We start from the raw sequence: 22,249 nt of genomic DNA, 5'->3' as shown, positions 1-22,249 counted from the left end.
TTTCCATCTGTAGTCCTGGACAAACCAAATATAAAACTGTATAGAATAGACGATATATATAAAATAACTATACAATATATAAACAGGCAATAAAATATGTATTTTGCAAGTCGAAAGTTTTTACTCTGCAGGCCTGAGTTCTTCTCCCGAAGCTACATAATCTACGACGAACTCAGCTTACATCCCGTTCTATCGTTTTCCGTTCACATACTGTTTTTCCCTTTTCATACTCAGCATCTTACAGAGCTGGAAACCAAATCTGGTCTCGCCTGCGATGGCTATAAAAGACTTTTCTATTCCTCTCTATCCAACGTAGACGGTGTGTTGCCAGGCGCACTTTTGCAGACCGCAATTGTTTTGTCGGGGAATATGATTTCAAGAGTATTTTGCTGTACAACAGGTGGCCAATGGCGACGACAGGCACTCAGCAGCATCATTTAGCCACCTGAAAATGATGCTATTTAGCTGTCTGAGCAGCGGTGTTCGCATTAGTGCCAAACAACGCCAAAGGCTTTCCCAAACCATTTTAACACCCCTCTCGACACACTTACACATTTCGCAGATGCCTTAAGCCGGACTAAACTGATTTATCCACTTCATCAGGCAACACATGAAACACATGGCCAAGGGAAGGGGAGTTGCCAGTCTATTAATATTGCTTCGCCCCGAGCACCGGCATCACACCTCTGATTTACTGCTACGAAGACTAATAACGCTATTACAAGCTTGCAAAAAAAAAACAGTTTGCTGTTATAATGTAATCGTCCAAGAGCCATATGGACACCGAGGACCCGATTTAATAAGATTACAAAGAAGGACCACTGAATCGTACGTTCGTTCTAACAGATTGCACGTTCGGTCGCTCCGTATCTCGCAGATTACCGAGGAAAAACAATTGCGAGACTAACAGGTGCTGCCGTGATAGAGACAGTGGTATTAAATGACATTTTGCGCTTTTTTAATCCCATCGAGAAAATCTCGACGGAAACCAGAACGACAGCAAGAGCAAAACAACTCTGAGTCACGAGTCGAAGAAGGAAATCAAATACGTTGTTGTTGAGCTTCGCTGGGGGAGGAGGGCTTCACTGGGACAATGAATACTGTTGACATAAAACATGAGATTTGAGTTTGTCTGTATATTTATATACTATATCTAGAACATAAACACCGGTTACTCTTTTTCTGGCAAAAAAAGGCAACAGGACTAAAAAGCCCGCAGCTATACAAGCTCAACAGTCTCGCAGGTAAACACACCGTTTCAAAGAATGCATAGATTACATTCTTTCACAAGCGCCGCAGAACTCTGTCAATGTGAATGTAATTAAAGGAACGGCTATGACAGCACTTTGCATATTGTCGGCCAAATCCGAGAATATTCGATTTTTGTGTTTTAGCATACTTCCTGTTTTGGTCCAATGTGATTGCCTTTGTCAATTTGTGGGTTCTCCTCCCAGTGGAGCGGCACAAATGCCTTATGTTACCACAAAAACACCAAATGTTGATATTTTCCTTGCTTAAAAGGCGCAGCTCTCAAAAAGACTTCACATTTGTTTACAGGTGATATCAACTTTAAATTAGTTGGGTTGTTTTTTTAGCAGTTTGCTTGTTTGTTTTGGTGGTAAATGAACCCCTAAACTTTATTTTTACAATGTAAAAGACTTCTATGCATACAAATCAGTGACGTGCAGTCAGTAGAGGCAGGGGGAGGCCGAGCCTCACCTGTCGTCACGGAAAGAAAAAAATGCAAAATGAAACAATTAATTAAATGGTTATATTTATTCAGAGATTTGTACTATAAAGTTATTTCCCACGTAGCTTCAATATTTTCACTAAATCACTAAAAAAAAAAATCACATTTACCGTTCAAATATGAAGAAGAGACGTGCGGTGACGCGGCAACCAGCTGATCCCACATGGATTGCGCAATAATTCTGCCAACTGTGCTAGCATGCTATGCACTGAGACCGTATTGCTGTCTCTGTGGATGTCACTATTCAAAAAACACTTTTGATATATGAACTAAATTTCCATAGCTTAGCTGATGTGTCTAATGTTTTTTGTCAACAACTTGTGTCTCGTGTTTCTCATGGTGAGGCACGCAGTGACGGTGCCTCATGTTAGGGGGCGCCGCTGATCCCAGGGATCCTTCTTACTACTCGGCTACAGAATAATAGAATTAGCGATAGCAAGCTACAGTAAACAGTTAGCAAGTCAAGTGCAGCCATCCAGCTATTTTTTGCCTATCTCATGGGGCTGCATAGCTCACAAACAGTGAGGGATGAATGTACAGTAAATCTCTTGGGCAGCTTCTCCACTTTTTGGCCCAGAAGGATCTCATTCAAATTGTTCCCAAGGCAACAAAGTTGCTCCGGCCGGTGGCCACCGTTCCGGCCGCGACAGCGTCGGCTGAGCGCTCGTTCTCGGCACCAAAAAGACTCAAAACATCCGGTCGGAACAGGAGCGATCAAGGACGACCGTCTTCACTGGCGGTGATTTCCATTGAGAAAGAGAGGCTTTTAAAACCGAAGAAAGATAAGGAAGACTTCTACAAGCAAGCTATCGATGCTTCAGAAGGAGCTGCGCATGGACTTCACTTATAAGTATAGGTAAGAGATAATAGCGTTTTTTACATGTGCTTTTTTCTATGCTACAGTTTGTATACGTAAAGAATTCTGATATAATATTAAAAAAAAAAAAACATGTCAACTGCTGCCAATAAAATGGTGAATAAGCTACTCTGCAGGGTTCGTATGTTTGTTAATCTGAGAGCGATGACGTCAGTGCTTCACCAGCCACGAACCTCACTGACACAAATATATGGTCCATGAACTGTGATGAGAATCCTCATGATAAGACAGCATCAGTTGAGTTTCAGACACGGTGTTAGTCAGCCTTCACATAGCGCGCAGTCATTGTACAGATTCAGGAATAACTCCCAAGGTATAGACAGAGATTATGCTAAATACAGAAGTCGACAGATTTGTCGCAAGACTAATTTTGGAATAAAGTTACTTCACAGAATCCTTGACCTTTTTTCAGTCAAAGACAGGATATCTTTGCACAAGGTGCTATTTTAAGGCTCCTCCATTTCTCTGCTGCAGTTTGTAATGTGAGTGATAATGACTGTCACACAGCAGCCTAAGGTAAACGCTTGAAAGTTGGACCAAAGCAGAAGCTGGTGAAGTTAAACCGATCGACTTGTGTTGGACGAAGTATCGTTACCTGTTCACCTGCTCATAAATGAAGCGTTTGCGAGTAGCACGTGGAAGTATTAGTACGTACTGTGTATTAGTATTAGTACTGTGACCTCAAGAAAAAGCCGAGAGCTTCCGCTCAAACTTGGCTTTCGGAAAATCCACCGGGTTTGAGGATACGGGTGGTGACATTGGAAAATGATATCCTCGCGACACGACAAGGTTGCTCGGAGCAAAAGAGCCACCACAATGGCGTTTAGGTCGGTGAAGGTATCTCCCGCCCCAGCGGTCGTCCATCAACGTCTCAGGGCCGCAACTTTGCGTCTTTCGACAATAACCTTGCTGCAAAACGATAAGGTCACACATGCACTGCTCGGAACATCGTCATCATCATCAGGCGGCCTCGAGTCATTCATAAATACATTCTCTACAAGGAAAAAAAAAGGTCTTTTATTTTGTATTTGTTGAGTTGTTTATCTTTGCAACTCATGAGCGACTGTTAATATTTAGATTTTATTTGTCTGGGTTTCTACTTGTGCTCTGCAGACACGTCTGGACGTTCCTCTGACGAGTGATTCACACCACTTCCTTTGGCAAACACTGATGTCTGCCAAATATTCTTGGGGAGGGTCCTCTGATCCAGACATCTCTACACCAGGTGCTTCTACTCCGTTGCCATCAACAATCCCCCAGGCCATCTTTCCTTGCTCTAGTTTGTGAAACGGTCCAGTTATTTCTGTTGATTTTTTTTTTTTTTTCTATGACTTGTGTTTGGCAAAAGTTAACAGAGGTGTAGCGAAAATGCTGGTCTTTTGCTGGCTGTTATCTTCAAAGCTGTGCCTTTGGCATCTCCTACGTGGCAAGTGTGAATCAAGGCAAAGCCAAGAACTCCTACAGGTGTTTTAATGACGATTTAAAAAAAAAAATCAGAGCCACCCACATCCCAAAGTTTAACATCAGCACTTACCCTGAATTATTCAGTCTGACTATCCCGAAGTACAGATACCGCCCGGCCCCAAAATATGGGGTTTCATCCATTTTAGATACTTCGGCGTACAAATTTCATGCTACGTTTTGCATTTGATCAGAAAACCGGCACCGGCCTCTCTCCCTCAACATAAGGCAGCAGTTTATGTTGTCAAACACTGATTGATACAAACTCGATATTTATCCTGTGGGTGGAAGTCAACGTTTCACTCTTTGAACTCAACGGCATTCCAGCTCACGCTAAGACTTTATTCAGATCGTAATATCTGATAAGAGACAGAAGACCGGCTTCAAGTCAAGGGCGAGGCGGCGCTCGGAAGAGCGAGAGACGACTTCAGCCACGCTTGAAGAGCTGCAAAGGATGCAACGCTGGGAGGATTCAAAGCTTCCTCCAAGACCCCAGAAACAAGAGGTCTATGTGGCAAAGGATTTAGGCGATGATGGTCTAAACATACGGAGGAGGGCGTGAGGACGCCGGCGCGTTTGGCTGCCGCTTCCTGATCACCAACCAACTAACCAAAGACTAATCGCTCTTTAGCTACTGTTACTGTTTCGGTTTCTCCACCAATCTAGATCTCACAACCACGACGTCTCCCTGGGATTGTACGTGTGCTGCTGCTGGACTTCCCACCTGTCGGACGCTGGACCGGCTGAAGGGTGCAACCATCGGAACCATCGTGAGTGACCACTACTGCTGCCTGGGTGCGGCTCACCTGGACAATCCCCGGCAAGCTCCCGGTGTCGCTCCAACTGCCAGGTGAAGCTAGCCGACCCGAGCGGGCTGGCCGGCTGGCTAGCTAGCTAGCCGGCTAGCTTCTCGAAACTGCGGATCCTGACGGCGACCTGAGCAGGCTGGCTGGCTAGCTAGCCAGAGACCTGAGGAGGCTGGCTGGCTAGCTAGCCGGCGACCCAGGCAGGCTGGCTGGCCAGCTGGCTAGCCGACTAGCCTCTTGAAACTCTGGATCCTGACGGCAACCCGAGCAGGCGACCTGAGCGGGCTGGCTGGCTAGCTTGGTTCTCGAAACTCCGGATCCCGACGGTGACCTAAGCAGGCTGGCTGGCTAGCTAGCCGGCGACTTTAGCAGGCTGGCTGGCTAGCTAGCCGGACACCTGAGCAGGCTGGCTGGCTAGCTAGCCGGCTAGCCTCTCGAAACTCTTGATCCCGACGGCGACCTGAGCAGGCTAGCTGGCTAGCTAGCCGGCGCGCCTCTCGAAACTCCGGATCCCGACGGCGCCTAACAAGACGGCATTTCCATCAGCCGAAATCTGCTTGCTCCTCCTGCTCCAGCATCTCTCCCTCCACCAGCGACCATCTCCGACATCCAGCTCCAGCACTCGCCTCCTCACAGCCCCGGGTCTGACACTCAGCTACACCCCGAAGCAACTCCTCCAGCTTGTCCCTAAACTACCTCCCCCCGCGACACTCCTCGCCACACTCCGTAATCATGGACTTCTTCCCAATAATTGTGTGTATGTTCTGTGTCTTCTATCTTTCACTTGTGAAGTGTCTTTGAGTGCCATGAAAAGCGCTATACGAATCCTTTGTGTTATTATTATTATTATTATTAATGGACTGCAAATCTGCTCCTTCGCTGCGTCACAATATCCTACATCTCTTTAACAAACACCGTTTTACTGTCATTTGGGGGGCAAAAAAAACACTCCTTCAGTAAAAACCTACCCTCTCCCAGATGAAGCGACGCCGAACCTCCGAGTGACCGAGGCCCCGAGGAAAGGAATCGTCGGCAAGGCAGCGGGCCCTGACAACATTCCCGGACAAGTACTTAGGGAGCGTGCCGACCAGCTGGCGCAAGTGCTTACGGACATCTTCAACACCTCGCTGGCGCAGCCTGTTGTCCCATCATGTTTCAAGTCTGCTACCGTCGCTCCGGTGCCCAAAAAATCCACCATCATGCTCGGAAAAGCGGGGAAAGGGCCGCATCATCTCCACAGCGCCCGTTGCATTTGACCCGGACCGGTATGCTCGGCGGCCGAAACTACTCCTCAGAGGACACCTTCTCTTCTGCTCTTCAACGTAGCCCGGCACATTCGGAGGATAAAAACGCCCACGTGCAGATATCGCCGGTCGACTTCGGTTCAGTATTTAATAAGACCATCCCCCGGCCCCCGGTACTCGGGAAGCGAACTAAGCCCCCTGGGGATCAGCACCCCCATGTGCCATTGGCGGGAGTTCCTCACCAACAGACTGCAGTCAGTGAGTGGGAAACACCATCTCCGTCAGGACCTCTTGTGCAATCTGGACAATACTTCACGGCGCCTTATGCTCCGTACAGGACCGTCACAGAAATTAGAATATTGTGACAAAGTTCTTCTGTAATGCAATTAAAAAAAACAAAAATTACATTTTCATGATATTCTAATATTTTGAGATAGGATTTTTGAGTTTTCTTAAGATGTAAGTCGTAATCAGCAATATTACATTAATAAAAGACTTGCAATATTTCAGTTGATTTGTGATGAATCCAGAATGTATGACATTTTTGTTTTTGTAATTGCATCACAGAAGATAAAGAACTTGATCCCAATATTCTAATTTTCGACTCCCCGCGTATTACTACACCGCCTTTACACGTGCGAGAGTCGCGCCACCCTCACGTGCAACATTTCGCCTCTCGCTGTGCAATAACTGCCCCCTCTGTGGGCAATATATCACCCAAATATGTGAAATCTGGGCAATATTGCACTGCGCCTTTACCATGTCTATTCAAGTGAGGCGTGTGTGCCGATTGCGAGCCTATATGTGAAAACATTGAGCGCAGATGCACTTAAATTCCGTTGTGTTGCAGTTTACAAAGACGAAAAAGCTTTTCTGCTCCGTTCTGTTCAAAAAGCCGCGATCGGGATGCGACGCCGTTTACCCCGTTGGCGTGCAACTGCCGTGCCGCATCACATTCAGTCTATGTATTGTTTGAATCCTTTTCTATGTTGTCACCTTTTCTTGTACAGTATGTCGATAACCCCTCCTGGAACGTAACCTTTCCGTTTATACATTCGTACGACAAAAAAAGATGTCGATTTAATGGTGGACTTTCTCCCTCGGGCCCATATGGATTCTGCAGCTTTGCTTCTTAAAAGACTCATCTTCTGCACTATTCCAGCGCTACGACTGGGTAGGCGCTACAGTGATCCTTCGCTATAACGCGGTTTACTTTTCACGGTTTCGCTACTTCATGGATTTGCATCGTGCATTGTGTTCTGCATTCTGATTGGCTAAAAAGTCACTCCGCCTCTTCTCTACCTGTGCGTCAATAACATTGCAGTTTAATATGTGCACGTACGTAAAACAGCTCGCCAAATTTACATGACGTACGTGCAAATTCTCTCGCAATTTCGAGTTTCTCTAAAACCCATAATGTTGACGAAACGCTCTGGAGCGACAAAAGCACCTTGCAGGGCCCAGAAGGCAGCGGAAGATGCTATCTATCGCAGATAAAGTTAAACTTCTGGACATGCTAAGGGAAGGTGAAAGCTATGCGGCTGTCGGTCGGCATTACGGAATTAATGAATCTTTCGATAAAGAAGGAAGAAAAAAACACAAGGACGACAGCAGCCATGTATAATGGAGCATTTAATTGTATAATAATTGTAAAATAAATGGAGGTTTCTATTTCACGGATTTTGCCTATCACGGGTTCTTTTTGGAACGTAACCCCCGCCAAAAACAAGGGTACACCGTATATCTACTCCCGAGTTTCCGAGAGTAAACTAAAGTGCGCGGTTGAAATGCAAACATGAGATGGAAGCAGATCAACTCAACTCAGAAGCAACTTAAGAAGCAAAACATTTTCCGGGGAAGGAAAACACAAGACGGTCACTTGCTCCGGGTTTAAAGTCCAGCCGAAACCCAATTCCCTGAGGACAAACGTGAACGTTGTCACAACCGTACAGAGAACTGACGCGTCATCGTGCACGGGTCTCATTAACTGATAACTTTACCCACTGTTAGTCCTATATTGTTGATAAATTTGATTAATTTTCAATTGCGCTCAGTTGAAGTGAGCTAATTTGTTTGCAGGCCTCTTCAAGAACCCGTGTGTAATATGTTAACGACTGTGAAAACAATCAACCTTATCAGGCCGGCCACACCGAAAGCTATCGTCTTTGCGTTGTCTGTCTTAACGCTGGGATTCGAAGGAGCACGTGCACGTGGCAGACATCCCAAGGTGACCTATCAGACATCCTCCGGACCTCCAAACTCCCCCCGTTGTGTAACCGTCTCCGCACGGACAGGTAGACCAGACGAGTCGCAGTCAATCGACTCCCGCGGGACTTTTAACAAGCCGAAGCGGTCGGACGGGCCATTTCGCCGGATACTTTTGCACACGGCGGTGTGTCTTTGTGCGTGCGTTGGCGTCCGTGCGCGTCCTCCATGTGCAAAAACCCAGCGCGCTCGCCTCCGCCTGAGGACACTTACGTAAGACCGTCAACGTGAGACAGGTGACAGGATGATGGAAAGGCCAGAAATGAAGGTGAAAAACACAGCGTACACCTCTCTGTCCAACAGGCTGCCTGTCTGGATATGTAGGTGGGTGGGTTGCTGGAGGGTAATTAAATGTATTTTTGTCTGCTAACCAACCTGGGCTCCTTATCGGACCTGGAAGCCCGCAGAAGTAGAAAGAAAGCAGATGGGTCATGGCCGGCAGGGGTGTTGGGGTGCGCGACTTTAAGTGCAGGTGGTTCGGCGAGGGACAGTGAGACGGCTAGGATTCCCAGACATCGACCCCGAAGGGCCGACCGTGGAATTGGAGGGACGGCTTTTATACAACCGGAAATGTTCTAATCTTAGACGGGCTGCGCGTTATTGGCTCAAAAGCCCAGGGATGCCAAGGTGGTCATTTTTCTCAAGCTCTTTTCATGACAAGTCAACCTTGTGAAGGACACGTGCGCAAAGAATGTAGACTTGCGGGTCGGCATTCGGACGGCGTTCCCATCATCCGACGAAACTCTCAGGGAACCTTTACGCTTTACGACGGCAAACAAGAAAACGGGACAATCTATAGAATACTTGTTTTGGGGGACGGTTCGGGTTATGAATGCATCTGCTGTCGATCAGCTTATCAAGCCCTCCAGTGCATGTACTTAGTTAAAGCCCCGCTCGAGGATTGTTCAGATAACCCGGAGAATTGCGAATCCACTCCTCTATTATCTGTTCCAGTTATCCTGCTCGCACAGTTGACCTGGAATCAGATACAATCCCAGTTGGCATTTTGTGAGAGATATTGTCCAACCCTGGACCGCTTTCCAGTCAATCACAGAGCGGAAAGAGACAAACTGGAAAGACACTTAGAAACAAACCCAAGATCAATTCGAGGCCGGCTGTGCCGTGGCTGCACCCAGGATGGATGGATGGATGGATGGATGGATGGATGGATGGATGGATGGATGGATGGATGGATGGATGGATGGATGGAATGACCAATAGGACATCAGATGGAACAACAGATAGAATGATTGATCGTGTGTTAGATAGATGGATGGATGGATAGATAGATAGATAGATAGATAGATAGATAGATAGATAGATAGATAGATAGATAGATAGATAGATAGATAGATAGATAGATAGATAGATAGATAGATAGATAGATAGATAGATAGATAGATAGATAGATAGATAGGACGACAAATTAAACCACAGATAGAATGATAGATTGATCGATCGATGATAGTCTGATAAACGGATGGATGGATAGATAAGCAGACAGACGGATGATGGGCGGATGGATGGAAGAAGAGATAGAATGATAGATTGATCGATTGATAATAGACTGATAAACAGATGGATGGATGGATGGATGGATGGACTGAACAATAGGACGTCAGATGGAACAACAGATAGAATGATTGACCATGCATTAGATAGATAGATAGATAGATAGATAGATAGATAGATAGATAGATAGATAGATAGATAGATAGATAGATAGATAGATAGATAGATAGATAGATAGATAGATAGATAGATAGATAGGACGACAAATGGAACAACAGATAGAATGATAGATTGATCGATCGATGATAGACTGATAAACGGATGGATGGATAGATAAGCAGACAGATGGATGATGGACGGATAGATAGACTGAACAATAGGAAGATAGATTGAAGAAGAGATGGAATGATAGATCACTCAATGATAGACTGATGGACAGATAGATAGATAGATAGATAGATAGATAGATAGATAGATAGATAGATAGATAGATAGATAGATAGATAGATAGATAGATAGATAGATAGATAGATAGATAGATAGATAGATAGATAGATAGATAGATAGATAGATAGATAGATAAGATAAACCAGCGCCAGGGTTGCTAACAAGAAAACACCGAGGGCCAATAATTACCTCCAGATTATTGCATTTGTCACCCATCAAGCTTTTTCTTGCGAGTACGAGGTCAGTCACTCCCGTTCTTATACCTTCTCCGAACGGCTGCATCGGCTTCCTGCAACGGACTGTTAATTTACTACCGACCGTCCATAACGATGGTTTTCTTAAGAAAAAAATGACTTGAACAAATGTTGCACTCTCAGCTGGTCTCAGCCGGCGGAGGAACGGAGCGCGGAATTTATTTTCCCCGCAGGCTTTAGAACCAACCGATGATCGGCTGATGGAAGGCGGCCGACGTTAGCCGGAGGCACAGCTAAGTCCTTTTCCGCGATCGGCGGTTTAGCTCAATCCCCGTGCATTCTATGGGCAGCTGTCGTTCTAAAAAAAGGCCACGAGACCATCGGCGAGGAGAGTCTCGCTACCAGCAAGAAGCCTTGCCGTTGTCCGGGAGCAGGAGATGCAGTATCTGACACGTTCGGTCTTCCGCCCCTGGAAATGCCGATGAAAACACCCCGAGCCGTGACGAAATACCTATATTTCCTCCTTGCGTGTGCTCCTTTGAAATCCACTTGGACTCTTTTCTAATTTATGTACGGGGGAAAAAAGTATTGAGAGGCTAAAAAGCAGCCTTTCCTGGAAGGAAGAAGAACCGCCAAGGCAAAGTCACCGAGCTGAAAGTGCATGACTTTTTCGAGGCTTTCAATAGTTTGGATCTTTATCGCTGTCGGACAACATCTGACACCGAATCATTATGGAGATAGACGCTTTTGTTCCTTTTCATAGGAGTGCGTGTTTGTCCTTTTCGACAAAACGACGCCAGTGCCCCCGTCCCCATACTGTGAATAAATGACTGGCTAGAAAACCAACTGTCAGCGGGAGGTTCTATCATATCCTCCAAGATGTTTCCAAGGTTTTCTTTTAATAATAATAATCATCATCATCATCATAATCATCATTTCTGAGCGAGTGCCAGTCAACTGTGAGCTACAAAGTTAGCTCAAGGGCCTCCTGGCGGAGCTGCTTCCATTCAGGTAGGAAAGGAACGGTTGCTTTTGCTGCATGTGAATGAAATGATGTTGAACAATCTGGTATTTTGTGGACGCGACCGAGCATTTTTTTGCTCAGTACAACAACCGCCGCCGTTCTTTTAGTATCTCTCGTTCAGTCGAATCGTGACAGGTGTCGAAATAGACCCGAGGTCTCGGAAATACCGGACGGCCTCTTCATTTAGAGTCAATTCCGTCGTCATTGTTGACGACGCCGGAGCGTTTGTTTACCCGCCGCCTCTAAATCACCGTTTAACTCGAGTCGTTTCCAGGTTTTCATTTTCCCCCGAGTGTCTCTGGCCGAGGAGTAATTATTTGATTCATCCTCTTCTCTTATCTTCCCCCGGCGTTATTATTCCTCCATTAAAAGGACATCCCGTTTCGTCATCCGCAAAACGCAGGTAACCCCGACGCGGCCGAAAAAGTCCAGACGCGTGAACCGACGAGCGAGCGCAAACTGGTTTATTCGTCATCCGGCTCGGGGAGAAAGTACCGTACGACCGCGCGTATTACCTTTTCCGAAGTAATCACATTACACCGCTCTTCAACGGGGAATGCAATCGGTTTCATTTGTAAATAGAATCAATATTCAGGCCGCGTCCATCACGGCTCCTTTTAAACAGCTCCAAATCCTCCACTCCCACATGCCTAATCCTCTGATGTGCAAATCAAGTCATTGCAGTTAAACAAACAGTCAAGCTATGGTTCGCTCTCTTTTTCCCTCGGCTACCGTGAACTCAACCACATCTACTTATCTCCCGCAGATGTTTTTTAGACGTCCGGTCCTCGTATTAGGGATTCGGGGATAATATACAAGCCGAATGTATCGTGAATAAAAACGTTTTTTCAGTTAGCGGTGTTTTTCTCCTTTTACTGGTACGGGGCAACTCCGGTGCCGATGCCAAGCTCATGTGTGCCGCCGCGGTCTGTCATCTGAATAAACGGAGAAAAGTCAATAATAACCCTCCATCAAACAGAGAGACGGGAAAGAAGTCCATCACTAAACTGTCAAAGAAACAGGCCATTACCGAGACTGTAATATAATTATCGGCGTAAAAAGGAGAGGAATTATGTCAATAAACGCCGTCCGCTTTGTGTAAACAACCTTCGGCTTTGGCTGTAAACCAGAGCGAGACCTTTACGCCCTTCAAGGTGACGCAAATCTCCAAGTTCTGCACGAACGTGTATCATTTAACGTCACACATTTAAGGTGGCGTCACCTGGCGTCATAATTCACGGGAAGATAAGAATATTAAAGCGTACCGGGTGTGGAAAAAAAAGGCCCCCGCCACGAAGACCCCTTTAAAGATTTCATGACAGTCGGGTCTGGCTCGTTCGCTAATGACGGATTTCGAGACGTTTAATAGCCCGCCCACACGCGCTTCTGGGTTTACCTCGACGCAAGACCAAAGAATATCTTATGAGGCAGACTGCCAGACGCAAGCCTAATGCTGGCACGACCAAAGCCCTCACTAATGCTTGTTGTTGGAGACACATTAATTAGTGATGTTAAGAGAAAACGCATGTATCTGCCAGGCATCATAGTTAGCGACTCAGCCAAGAACACAACACAGAACCATCTGGGCATTGAAAAGAACATTCATTTTGGAAGTAACGGCATTTTTGTCATTATTTTTCTCACCTTGGGTGTGGAGGTTGCAAAAAAAAAAAAAAAAAAAAAAAAAAATGTTTTATCAAATAGCTTGTGCAATGAAAAAATAAATGACTTCCCGCGCAGGGTTTCTTACATCTGGAATTCTCTTAACCGCCAAAAACGGCAGTCTTCAAACGCGCGGAGATTGACGACGGCGCTTTCCATTTAACTGTGCCCTGTCTGTGAAGAATAATTCTCCGACTTGGTTCTGTTGTGTTGCAGATTTGTTGCTTTTAGCTGCATTCTGTGAACCTTTGCTATTTATATTCAGCATTGTATTCCACTACAAATCTGTGTCATGTGTTGTGAGCCTGTGTGTGTGTGTGTGTGTGTGTGTGTGTTAGTGTTTGTAACTGAGTGCATTGATTTCAGTAGCGATATTCTGGCTGATCTATTGTTATGTTGTGACGGAGACATTTTTCATAGGAAGCGGCTCTGAAGTTTCTTTCAGAAAGGACAATGTTCAATGATTATGCTCATCAGACACTTACAAAGTAAGTTTTTTGTGTTTTTTTTTTTTTTGTTTTTTTTTTCCTTCCCTGACATACATTAGAATTCCCCGTGCCTCGGCTGCTGACCCCGATGTGAAAATGGAGGGAAGATGACAGTTGCGGCAGAATCCCGAGCCATGTGTTGAGACTGTCAAGAAATCATACGAGGCATACGTTTTCTTTTAACCTTGTTCACCCATGAATGTCCTGTTGTCTAATCTGTGAATAGTTTCTAGTTGGTGCATGACCACAGATGGAGCCGCTGTGGGGTTCTGCTAGTGATTCATATTAATGGGCTTGACCCCAATCTCTCCTTTCCTTGTTCTTCTTCCAATCTTTCTACCCCCCCGTTCCTCCCACTGTTCCTTCTCTGTCTCATGCCTTGCAAACACCCTAGAGACAGATGGACCAACACTCAACTTCACACCATTTAGCTTTTCAAGGCTGCTAAAATAGTGTGTGTGAAGAGATGGAGTGAGTTAGGGGCGCTACAAGGACTGTCTGTGTGTGTGTGTGTGTGTGGGAGAGAGAGTAAGAGAGGCAAAGGAAATGAACAGACAATGAATGTGTGTGCGTGTTTGTGCGCTCGCACATCTGTGCCATGCGGTTGTGTGTTTGGGTGCACATTAAGGCGTTGCTGTGAGGCTGGCAGGCAGGAGAATGTGGCTAGTAAATGAGGGACTCTCGTGCTCTACACGAATGACTGGTCAAATCTATGATGTTACCTTGAGCTTCCCGGGCTCCAGTCAAACATTCTTACTCTTCCAGTAATAGAGACTGAGTGCTATTCTGCACCAAATCCGACCTCTTCAGCCATGCCTGTACGGAGCACAAAAGACTGCAAGAAATTCTTTGTATCAGAAGGTACATAGGGTGTTAGAGGAGCTTGGCAAACAGTAGGAATCGCATTATGTGCCAAAAATGACACATACCACGCAGGGAACACGATGAAGCAGGGATAAGATAAGATGAGATAAGATAAGATAAGATAAGATAAGATAAGATAAGATAAGATAAGATAAGATAAGATAAGATAAGAACAGCTTTATTTATCCCGAAGGAAATTGTTGTGCCAGAGTTTCAAGTAAAACAAACCAACAATAGATAATAGTAGGAAGAAGGGAGAATAAGAAATACAATAAAATATAAAGTGTCAAAGTTAAGGCTATCAAGTGTTTTAAGGTAAAAACGTGACCGGAAATTCCGTCCGGCTTTGCGCGTTTGGTTTTATGTTTTCTTACATCCGCTGTGAGTAACTGGAAATGATCCCGGAAAGAGAATTAGATTTATTAATGAATCACATGACTCAACATTCACTAAAGCCGAGTTGAGGAACCGAAAGGCTGTCGGCCGACGCAGAACTCGGCTCTGCGCGGAGCAGGACACCGGGAAAGGACACGTGGGCGTTTTAAATATCGTCTTTCGACCCGGGAAAACGTCATCTGAACTCAAGGCGTTCCTGAACATTAAATGCGCCTTCGCAATTTGATCCGCAAACACAAATCAGTCACATCCCGGCAGTTTGCAGGTGTGGCATTGCTTTCCAAATGAGCCTCTAACGAGACGACGGGTCGGCGCCGCGCAAAACAACTTGCAAATTCCCGACTAAGTGTTTGCGTTCTTAATGACCCGTTTACGGAAGTATTCTGGTGCCTCCGAGCTCGGCTTTCGGAGATCTTTTTCGGCGCTTTCGCTCACCTGCAGACGCGGGACAACGAACCTGCCAAAGTATCGCCGTTGCGAGCGCAGATGGCCGCGTCATCTCGCGCGCAAACAAGTAAACAAACCCGTGTAATAAATGCAATCCATTTTTAAAACCTGAATATCAATGTCAGATAAAAACTGAGCACTTATAGCCATGTAGCCGCTGTACCGTGAAACACCACGATACTTCTCGCCTTCTCTGCCCTGTTTTACGATTCACAGCGACACACAATAGCAGAACGTTTGCGGAAAAGGCAACCCGCCAAAGATCAGCGCAACAGGGCGACAAAGAACGGCTGAAGCGGGCGTGCTTTTCTTTCAGATGGGAAAATACTGAGATGTCTGTGGAGGTCCTCGGTCGTCCGGGTCACGGCGAATCCTTGTGGAAATCTTCCGGTCGTGGCAACTGGAGTTGAGTTTCTTCAGTTCTAACAGTTGAGTCGGACCCGCGGGGAGTTTCCCGATATAACCGCCGGGGTTTTGGGCGGGTCGAGGTTACGGTGGCTTGTTGTGTAAATGAAAGAGCAACTTTGAGGGATTACCTATCTTTGTCAAAACAGAAAAAAAAAAAAGATCTCTGAACATCTCAGACACGACCTCTCACAAACGTATGCGCCGGGATCAATATCGAGACGGATTCAGGACCTTCTGCACCCTCCAACAACCAGGGAAGATCCAGCACCAGAAGCAGCCCAAGGCAACGTCCACATGAGCCTCGGTTCATGGGATCCAACAGGATTCACCGCTTTGTTTAGCTTTACCTTTTCACATTCCGGTCCGGGTAATCCCACAACGTCGCTTTCTTGTTCCAATGAACGAAATTAACATAATGTTAAAATGTTAATGTGACATGATTCATGTAAAAAATCACGAAAGGAAGGAACCAGTCACATGGCTGCTCTCTATAAATAATACCATAATAAATATAAATTGCACCATAATAACATTTGTTAGCACACATCACCGGTAAGTATCTGAGGCTACGTTTGCTCGAAACGTCACGCAAGAATTGTTTTTTTTGTTTTTTTGTGTTATATGTGAAATAAATCAGCTTTTTTTTAGTCTGTGGATTTTTTCAAATTACTTAGTGGACTTTTCTGATCCAGCACCCATCGCTAACTGGATATGCTAACGACACCCCCGTTAGCATAACAACCCCCTCGGACCGAGTTTCTCAACGGAACGTCGACCCGCCCGCAACGGTTATATTAAGTAACTCCCCACAGGTCAGGAGACGGGAAGAACCCTCTGAGATACGGGCTGAAACGTCTTTAAGTGAAGAAACAAAACAAAAATACAGAGATCCATGTTCTAAGCTGCCACTGTGAAGCCTTTGCGTGACACTTCCACTGAAATCCAGTTGTGTCAGCTGTACATCAAGGAGCGGAACAAATTACCGATTGTGTGTCGAGGTTCTGAGTGTTTTGTGATGTTTAGAAATAGATATAAATGCCATGAATGAGATGTGTGAATTGGGTTGTATGTGTCTCTGCCCTGTTATTTCCTGCTGCGTGCCAAACATCATATCCTATCAAAGTGCGGTTTAATATGTATCATTTGTGAACCGTTGAGTTGTTACTGTCGCTGCCGTTGTGTTTGCATCATGTGAAAGTCTACTTGTGATTTTAAATACGGTCTTAAACGGAGCTCCTTCCACAGTGGAATTTTAGCTTTTTGACTTAAATCTCCCCCCAAGGTCATTTTCAAATCCTCCGACTGATATTTTTTTTTTTTGTGTGTACAACTTCTCGCCAGGAATCTGTTAACGCCTGCCCGATTTATTCCACCTCCCCAGAAACCATCTTCCCTTTTCTGAAGAACGATGGCGAGGCGAAGGCGTCTCTCCATCCGGCGTCGGTGTTTATCTGCTCCCGTCCGTCTTCGGTGGCCTCAAGAAGTCGCACTCTTTTCATTGTATTGTCTGAGGGAGTTCGGCACTTTTCTGACTGCTCTCCGCTGACAATTCAATTTCAAGGTGTCTGACACCTCTCAATCCCACCATTTATGTGAGATAAAAACAGAGGACCTGAGCCCAAAGCGCAATGAAACCAAAGCTAAGCCCGTGTCCGGCGGCGGAAGGGAGCGGAGGGAAAAGGCCCCGATACCCCGATGGGGCAATTTGAATCCACCTCATTAAATAGAGCGCGGGGTGAAATGGACCGTTGCTCGGCGACAAATAGTATTCATTGCTGTTCTCGCACACCGTCGTGACGGGGAAGCGGAGCCCATTTTCTTTTCACCGAACCTAACCTTCGGTCACAAGTTTTGGACAGTAACAGAAAGAATAAGATCCTAGACACACATAACCGAAATGAGTTTTCTCTACGGGGGGACCGGCCTCGGCCCCGGCGACAGCTTTTGGATGTGAGAGGGTCCGCGGGTCAAGCCGCAACTCCTTTACACTAATGGGAGCGGCCAATGTGGATCACGGACCTGGTAAAACCACCTCCTGTGACTATTATTTTGGAAGGCCGCCACCTGAGCGAGACCGGGCCACGGTGAAAAGAGTTCTTCAAGAAATGTGAGCGAGTGACTTAAATACAACTCCGGTGTCCGGAAAAACACAACACGCCGGAGATCGCCGGTAAAGACCGCGATTCGATTCGGAAGACGTCCGTCAGCGTGACGCCCTTTTGTTAGAAAGAGGGTCGGCGTTTCCGGGAAAACTCACAGACGTATCGATTTCTTTTTTTTCCCCGGTTATGTCACGTGACAAACCGCGACTCTAGGTTTCATCTGAATTGGCCCGGATGGAATTTGCAACTGCAGCAAGCAAGCAAGCAAACACACACACACACACACACAGGAGAAGTTTGGTCAAACTCAAGCTGCAGGTTCAGCTGAACACACTCCTTCGGAAGGACACACCGCCCAGTATCAATCTCACGCACACACACCGAAACTTTTATTCAACTAGAAAGCAATGCAATTACTTAACCCACCTTCACGTCCCATCCACCCTTTGCTCCTCCACCCTGACAAATATGCATTAATATCTGCTGAAATCCCATGTCCACCTCACCTGCATACACCTAAACACACGCGCTTACAGCTGATCCCCACGGGAGCCTGATTAAATGAAAACTGTGATGCCCATTCCTCCATCCCCGGGTCAATGAATACCAATGAGAGACAGATATCACAGTTCTCGAGTGTGTGTGTGTGTGTGTGTGTGTGTGTGTGAGGGGGGGGCGGCTGAGCGAGTGTGACAAAGAGAAAAAAGGGGAATCTCCCCTTTCATGCATACAGACGGCAATGAATATCAATCCCCGTGGCTTTTTTTCGTCTTTTTCTTATCATCCTTGTTCCTGTGTCTGCGTGGATCTTTATTGTTCCCAGTCCATAGATCACTTATTAAGCCAAGTAATGAGGAGGTCATGCATAATTTCATTTGCTCTAGTGGTACCTGGGGACATTTTCTTACTTCACTAAAATCTATGATAGTTTCCTTTTGAAAGGCCATAACTCTCCTCCAGTAGCAGGTATCGGGGTCACAGATGCTAAATGGGCCATTTATAGTTTCCTGGTGGAAGGAGAATATTGTGGTGAGTCGTTTCAGAACTCTTATTGAGGCTATTTGACTCCACATGGTTTAATTTGCTCTTGGTGATACAGCTGATGAAGAACCAACATTTCAAATTATTCTTGAAGCTTTTCTCCCATTTTTCTCCTTCACACACACACACACACACACACACACACACAAACACACAGCCCGAGAGCCAAGTGCAAGTCGGTGTATATCGGGCGGTATTTAAGACGAACAAATTCGGTTAAGCAAATTCAATATTGATATTATTGTCCTATTGATATTCTTCCCCGCTGTAGCCGGTGGGGAATTTCAGTGATTACTGATAAAATGCAATTATGCCCAGAGACGACTGACCTCAGCTATTTACAAATTAAAGCCGTCATGCATTCTTCCTCTTCTTCTTCTTCTTCTTCTTTCTTGCATTTCGAGCGACAAGCTCTGTTTACACTACTTATCTGCAAGCGCTATTACAATGCTTTTATTTGGCCGCCGTATTACCCGCCACCCACACGATTGTTTATATTGCAAAGGAACATCATGCACAAACTATCATTTTCCTTTGTTTTGGCTTCCTTTATGTCCCTTTTTTATGTTTAATGCATGTGATAACACCATGTCGCTAGCAGACACGCCACAAGGCAGGCTTTCATGTGGAGAAATGTGAAATAACTGCAAACAAATAACATCGGCACAGTGGATGTGAAAAATTAATGTCCTCTGTGGCGGTTCATGTATGACAATCAGACTTTGAGAGATTGTGAATGCGGTATGTGATACGGCGTGCGTTTGAAAGCGCGCCGCCATTGGTCAGCTGTCCTGAAGGGACGCTCGCCGAGCTTATCGGTCGGTTACAAATCAGGCGGAGAAATTGCGGCGGCGACATCTCTTCCTTTTCTCTCGACTTTCCCGCAGCAGGACCACTCGAGGGGATTGAAGCGCCAAGAACACGGCGGAAATTGTCCCTTCCCGCGTTACCTTGCGTTAACCTCCGAGTCTGTGCCTTTTCCCTCCTCGTACGACTTTTTAGAGCGGTTGTCGGACGCCGCTAATGTGGGTTAAGCAGCTTTATTTACGATACGTAATGTGCAGCGTTTGATACGGAATCCACCGAGGGCCGATAATCTGCGGTATGGGTTCATCGTCCGGAGGTAAAATATCCCATCGCAACGCTTCCCCGCTCCGACGGCCGATTCGCTTCGATCGTGCAAGAAAAAGCTAAAATATTCAACACCAAGCCAAAGGATAAAGACCGTTCGCACTGCGGTATTGTTGGTAAATTCTTTTAATGATTAACATTTCTATTCAATCAACCCAAAAGGGCTCATGTTACACCTCTGTTCGTCCAGTTGCACCGGCTACCAGCAGCTGCCAGGATCAAGCACAAGGTCCTGACCCTGGCCTTCAAAACCACCTCAGGAACAGGTCCAGCACATCTGAACCAAATGATAAAACCTTATGTTCCCGGCAGAGAGCTGCGTTCCTCTAATACAAACCTACTAGCGGTACCTTCTGCTCGCTCTAAGCGATCTCAGGCAAAACTGTTCTCAGTTCTGCTACCTCAGTGGTGGAACAAACTTCCGGAAGCAACAAGACCAGCATCATCTCTCTCAACCTTCAAGAAACAGGTAAAAACTGTTCTCTTTCAGGACTTTTTACTGCGCTGATGCCCCAGATCAGGTTGGCAGCAAGTTAGGCTATGCAGTGTGTGTGTGTGTGTGTGTATTACATTACATTACATTACATTTGGCAGACGCTTTTATCCAAAGCGACTTACAATAGAGGACATAAGGACTGCAAATACACTTGCAAATACAAGATGCACAGGAAATATACAGAACACTAAGCTTGGGTTAGTGAGGGTTTTTTTTTTTTTTTTTTTTTTTTTTTGGACAGACACACAAATGTACACACACACACACACACACTGCATAGCCTAACTTGCTGCCTAACCTGATCTGGGGCATCAGCGCAGTAAAAAGTCCTGAAAGAGAAATGTTTTTACCTGTTTCTTGAAGGTTGAGAGAGATGATGCTCGTCTTGTTGCTTCCGGAAGTTTGTTCCACCACTGAGGTAGTAGAACGTACGTGTGTATGTATGTGTACGTTTTTGTCTAAAAAAAAAAAATTAAATGAAATTAACTAACCCCAGCTTACTGTTCTGTATATTTCCTGTGCATCTTATACTTGCAAGTGTTATTTGCAGTGCTTACGTCCTCTATTGTAAGTCGCTTTGGATAAAAGCGTCAGCCAAATGTAATGTAATGTAATATTTCTTTTCATCAGCGCAATCGGGCAACATGAATAAGAAGCGGAGATAGCGATTTCTACGCCGGAGGTTTGGCGGCCCTGGATGAATCCACCGCAATGACGCCTCCTCCTGCATCTGCGGAGGGAACCGCTGGAACCGGGGACACGTGGCAGCCTTGGCCTGAGCGGGAGCTTCTTCTGCCAGGGTGCAGCCATGCAACCAAACAAAGACAAAGAAACCGCAGAGAAGCGCGTCGGAGACCGGGGCGCGAAAAACCCCGTTTCAGCATATTGTGGAAAACGCCACGTACCGTTTTCGCTTTGGATGAATCTTGACATTGTTACTTTAGCTTTGCTCTTTGGGTTAAAATATTGCGGCGCGGTTGGCACGCTTCACTTTTACGGTCGCCGCATTTCACAAATATCGTGCGATGTTTTGATCGGGCAACCGCTCCCGATATATTTTGAATTTCAGATGTTGTCGTAAATTTCCCGCGTCTATCAGCGCCGCGTGGCTCGCCTTGCAGATCAGCTGAGATAAGCTAACGTGAAAAAAAATAAAGAATCCGAACCACGACCGACTCAAGAACAAAAATCGAAACATAAAAGAAACTCAAATTCCAAATCCAGCGGGGCAACATTTATTTATTCATTTTTGTTTCATGTGAAAGGCGATACTGTACGGTGTGTGTGTGTGTGTGTGTGTGTGTGTGTGTGTGCACAAGAGAAGGGTTAATGAGGTTTTTACCTCTCACACAGGAAGACCAGAAGACACATTTCAGTTTACATTTGCTGTATTGAATTCATAATTGCTTGTTGGCGATATAACTTCCTGTATAATGAAATGCTTTCATAATAATCAATAAAGGAAACAGAGCGGGTCCATTTAAATGTTGCGGCAGTCGGAGAAACCCATCAAGCAGAACCGTTGCGCTCGGCGCCGCGGTCTTTGCGCCATATTTGAGGTTATACGGCGCGTGGCGAAGAAGAGGAGGGGATTCTGTTTCAAAATTCAGTTCCTTTTCCTGCGCGGTGACGTC

Source organism: Fistularia commersonii, chromosome 31, assembly GCF_037954325.1.
Source record: "Fistularia commersonii isolate RoL2024-O1a breed Wild chromosome 31, RoL_Fcom_v1.0, whole genome shotgun sequence".
In the NCBI taxonomy this organism is placed as follows: Eukaryota; Metazoa; Chordata; class Actinopteri; order Syngnathiformes; family Fistulariidae; genus Fistularia; species Fistularia commersonii.
The sequence above is the reverse complement of the archived record's forward strand: the minus strand, read 5'-3'. Positions refer to the sequence as shown.